We start from the raw sequence: 6,000 nt of genomic DNA, 5'->3' as shown, positions 1-6,000 counted from the left end.
GCAGAAGATTAAAGCCTGAAGGAAAAAATAAATTTTGTTCAGGCGGTCCAGATATTCGAAAAAACTCTTCAAAAAAATCAATCCAAATATACAATTTAATTGATATTAATTTGAACAAATTTTCTGTACATCTTAAATGAAGATGCATCCAAAAATTCAGTGTTGTTAATTAGTAGTATTTACAAACTCAAAAAGTATTACGGAATTTTTTATTTTAATTTTTATTTACAATTTGTTATAGTAAATAAAATCCAAAAAAATTACAATGAAATTGTAAACCGTACGGTAAAAGTCTCTCAGATATCAGTCTCCCAAATCAGCTGATTTGGAAGTCGAGAGTTCTAGTGTTTTTCCTAGTAAAGTCAGTTATTTTTACACGGATTTGAATACTAGATCGTGGATACCGGTGTTCTTTGATGGTTGGGTTTCAATTAACCACACATCTCCGGAATGGTCTGAAACTGTACATGACTACACTTCATTTACACTCATACATATCATCCTCTTAAGTATTATTTGAACGGTAATTCCCGGAGGCTAAACAGGTAAAAGAAAAAAGATATCATTTCTTCAAACTCCGGCCCATGTATATGTACATACCACATTTAGGGAAACAATACAATTCTTATGATTATTCGTTGTTTAATAAATGAAATCGGACCGGTAAGTTTTGTAACAAATTTTTCTATCTTTTGCTTATTATATGGAAAGCTTAATCGTTTATTATCTATTATTGTATATCTATTGTCTGTTACATATATTTAACATGTACCTTTTTTAAACAAAATTCTAAATGAATAACAGATTTTGATAATAAAAATGTAGTGTCCTAACGTTTTTGGTAATCCGTAAAAACAGTTTTATTTATATTACAGAAATTTTTGTTTATTGGGGGGAATAAATGATATCTGCGAGACTCTTACCGTACGATTTACAATTTCACTGTAATTTTTTTGAATATCTCCGCGTTTTGTTATATAATTATTTTTTTTTTAAATGAATTACTGATTGTTATCTTATGGATTTATTATTAAAATTTATTGCCTTTCTAGAACAAACAAATATACTTTTTTTTTTTCAATTTCTCAGAGAATTTTTTTTTGGTATTCATATCATTCTCTTCATTTCTCCTTTTTTTAATAAAACTTTCACTAATCGAAGATCCGTGATGTAATATCGCACTTACTACTTTGTAAGAGTAACCCTCGATTTTTATCGTACCCGTGGACATACTTTTTATATTATTATTACTAAATGAACTTTTTTCATTTCTCCATCAATTACTTTAAATTGTAGTATACAAATTTTACCAATCGAATTTATTTCTGTTGTATGTAACAAATCTTTGTTTCCACATCTGCAACACATCCCTGCCGTTCGTGTTTTTTTTTTGTGTTTTATTGTCAGCTATAATCTCTTGTAAAGTAATACTTTTATTTTTTTTTAATGAAGTGATGGGAATTAAAAAAATTGTTTCATCTTCAGTACTTTGATTTACATAAGAGCATTTACTATTAAAACAAGTTGTAGTATGTTTTCTTTTAAATTTTATTATTTCAAATACTTCAACAAGTTTTTGTGCGCTAACTAGTACTATCAAGTACTGATACCTACCGGCACGATTCGTAAACTCACCTTTTTGAGGAAAACTGACATATTCGAGTCCCGCGGTTCATCAAATGGAAGAAAAAACGTTGCCTAAAAAAATTCCAGGTATTTTTTTAAAAGTATTCTTTATTACTGATCTAATTGAACTGAAATATAATGTTTTAACGATTATTTTTTTATTTTTCTCCCATTTTAATTTCACTTTTAGATATGTTTAGAAGCGTAAACATGGTTCGTTGACTTCGCCGTGCGGTCCAGTTCTGCGGACACTTACTGGCGAAGTTCTAACGAACTTTGCGATTCGGTTTTTAATAAGTAACGTTTTTTCCGGTCTATTTTATCGTATTATATACGATGTATGACGATACATCGTGAACTGTATGTCGTGAAACTACTTTTGTTATCAATAATGAAATATTGTTATAATTCATAGAAAAACGAAGCGAGAACAAAATAATAGATTATTGACTAAAAGTAAAAATGTTAACAGAATATTCCATGTTAAAAGCAAACAAAAAATGGATGAACTGTATTTAAAAAAATGCTGCTCGATTAGGTATAAGGATAAATTTATACATTCGAATTCTATTTTTGTTTATAAATACGAATTTTTATTTTTATTCAGAATCAAGGGTCATAATTACGCTTATTTTTACTTAACACTAAACGAAGAGCCATTTTTGAGTCCATGTTTATGAGCCTGATCCGTAGAGTGCCGACTATTGGAGTTTTACCGTATATAATTTATATAAAATACATAATATGACCGTTATGTAAATATATATATTTTTTAAAATAATACAAAACAGATCTACTACTGGTATTTTCTGGTATTTATTTCAAACAACAAATAAAAACACCCACATTTACATGTTTACACACGACTAATAAATTACAATATTTTTTATGTTTTATCAACTGTTTATTTGCGTTTCATCTTTAAATTTCTAAACGTCATTTTATGCAATCGTATAAAAAGCTATAACATATCGAACGATTAGTTATTTTAAATCTTAAGCGTGCAAGTGTGTATAACTGTAAATAATTTATAGATTACTCCTGTAATTTTAAATTACAAAATTTTAAGTTAATTATTATCTTGTAAATAGTAACTTATAATAAAAATAATAATACAACCTATGAATATTTTATTCAGACATAAATTATACAATTACAAAACAAAAAGATTTTTTTTGTACGGTATTCGCCCATTGAATTTATATCATGAAACCAGTATCGGTTATTTTATTTTTAAATATTACGTAACAATGATGAGTGTGACAATACCTAAACTGGTTTCGCGCGAAAATATTCTTTACGATTTAATAGACTAACTCCTTTCATTTCATTTATTTTTATTTTTCTATTAATAATATAGACTTATATTAATATTTTTATAGTCGTAAATAATATTAAAATTCAAAAAGAAAAATAAATAATATAATGTATAAAAAATGATTTTCTTTATTCAAAATAATACGCAACCGCGTAGATTATTTTTTAATTCAATTTTATAAGCATCTTATGGAGCGTAGAATATAAAAAAAAAATAGTACCTATATATAAGAATAAAAAAGAATTAATACAAAAAAATTAAAATTTATTAGAACGAGATTTTATGCCTAATACGACCTACATAAACGAAAAAATCTGACATCCACTGGAAAAAGGATAGTTTCGGGAAATAGAATCCTTAGTATATTAGCCGACTTAAAAAAGAGAAATCTTACAAAAGAAAGCATAATCATAATAAATAAAACTATTTTGAAATCAGTAAGCAAACTATACTAAAAAAAAAAAAAAAAAAAAAAAAAAAAAAAAAAAAAAAAAAAAAAAAAAAAAAGTTAAAAACTAGTCATTAAGGTGAGAGATAGAGTAGACTTATAAAACTTAAAATTAATTACAATTCCTGAACTAAGCTTTAATTCTGTAATATGAAGATATTGCTCGATAGAGATCTACTGATTTTTTTTTAATTATTGAATATTCCTCGCTTTTTAAAAATCGATAAATTAGTTATCAGAAAACGGCTAATTCTTTATCATTTTATTGATCATGTAATTTCTTGCTTGTATCAACGTATAATGTACTTTGTACGTCCTAAATCATTTCAGTCATCTAAACTCTATGTAGATTCTACATCATAGGTATTAATTCAAGATGATATCGTACAAAAATTTGTACGGTATAGAGTAATTAATCAATAATTTTAAATTTATCCATTTAATAAATAAATTTAAGTTTTATTGTGACTTTTCGTAAAATAATAATATTCTCACCGAATATTTTTTTAAATTTATTTAGCAACAACAGGCTGACTGACGCAATAAGTTACTGATGGGTAAAGATGCATTTTGTAGTGTGTGCAAATGTTATGCGCAACCAGGTCTCAAACTCTGAACCTGGGATGAAAAACAATACACAACCACTTCTCAATGGAGTAAATCTTCTTGGCGTCCTTGTTGCATCCTTGTGTTTATATATATAATATATGCCACGCATATGTATTAACATACAGGATGTATGTTAATATATACTTACTATATATATGTTATAGATAGACATATGTTACTGTAAGTTATTTTCGCGGTATCCCGCGAAAATCGACTCTTGGTAGGTTTTTATACTTTTTTTATTACTGTGTTCGGTTTTTTTTTTTTACTATTATTTTGAGATATATATATATACGAGGATAAGTCAATTATTATCCACAATTTAATTATGTTTTTATGTTGGTAGAACTGTCGGGTTGCGTAGATGACGCATGCGTGGTTTAATTGTTATGTCTGTGCAGGTTTGATGCTGCTAGGTTAGTTCCATTATCGCTGCCCTGCCGTTAAACATGGCTGCTCCGCTTTCTGTCTGCACCAAAGAAGAGCAACGTTTAATGATCCGTTTTTGTGGTCGGAAGGTGTATCAGCTGGCGAAATTCATCGAAGACTTTTGGTACAGTACGGGAACAGTGTGTTGCTGCAACGGAGTGTCTACGAATGGATTGAAAAATTCAAAAACGGTTGCACAAGTGTTCGCACGACAAAGGAGCCGGACGAAAGTCTGTGCAAGATGGGACCCAAAACAACTCACACAGTCGCATAAACAAACGCGCTTGGACATCTGCCAAAAACATTTGGATCGCTATGGTAACAAACAGGACATCTTCTTAGACAGAATCATCACTGGTGACGAAACACGGATCCATCTTTACGAGCCGGAGGGTAAACGGCAGAGTATGGAATGGAAGCATCCAAATTCGCCCTGCAAAAAAAAAGTTCAAGACCCAACCGTGCGCAGGAAAACTGATGCTTACGGTTTTTTGGGACTCACAAGGCCCAGTACTGGAACATTATGAAGAAAGGGGCACGACAATAAACAGTGCGCGTTACAGTGAGATGGTTACTGCCAAGCTGAAGCCTGCGATTCGAAGCAAATGTCGAGGACTGCTGTCGAAAGGTGTTGTGTTGTTGCACGACAATGCCCGTCCACATACTGCTGCTCACATTGCTGAAAAGCTCCAGAAACTCAACTTCAAAGTACTGGCTTGTAGCCAGTACTTTAAACTCTCCGTGTAGTCCTGATCTTGCCCCTTCTGACTAATACTTGTTTGATCCACTCAAAGAGGCGTTTAAGGGGCCGTCGATTTACCTCGGACGAAACAGTGAAACAAGCGGTGCGTTCCTGGCTCGCAGCTCAACAGAAAACCTGCATTTATGAGGGCATCAGGAAGCTTGTGCATTGATGGACCAAGTGCGTTGAAATGCAAGGGGACTATGTTGAAAAATTATGTACATGTAAGTTTCCTATTTGTATTGTGATCAAATGTATAACTACATTGCGGATAATAATTGACTTACCCTAGTACATATATATATATATATATATATTTTTTTTTTTTTTTTGCAAAAATATATACTATTTTTGGTAAAAATAATACACACTTATTAATATAGACACACACTTATAATTAACACAGTATTTAGTGATCCTGTTTCGATTAAGATTTTACCACGGTTTCCCTTGACCAATCCAGGCCAATGTTGCGATATAACCTTTTTTTACCCGTATAGTAGTAGTATCAATCAGAATAAAATATTTATTTGCAGAAAATATCGCCTACAATAAATGACAACGATTTTCATGCAGTGTGTAGGATAATTTTAAGTTATCATTGTAACAACTTTTATTCCGTTACTATTTTATTCGACCACTTATTGGAGATAAAAACGTTTGTTTACAGTAGCTCTGAATTATATGCTAGATATATATATATATATATATATATATATATATATATATATATATATATATATACGTGCGCGCGCGTGTGTGTGGTTATAAACGAGAATTAACATCATTTTTTCGACAGTAAGAAATTAATTATTTTATTTACGTAAA

This window comes from Lycorma delicatula, chromosome 6 (assembly GCF_047948215.1).
Source record: "Lycorma delicatula isolate Av1 chromosome 6, ASM4794821v1, whole genome shotgun sequence".
Lineage (NCBI taxonomy): Eukaryota > Metazoa > Arthropoda > Insecta > Hemiptera > Fulgoridae > Lycorma > Lycorma delicatula.
This window is presented reverse-complemented; position numbering follows the sequence as displayed.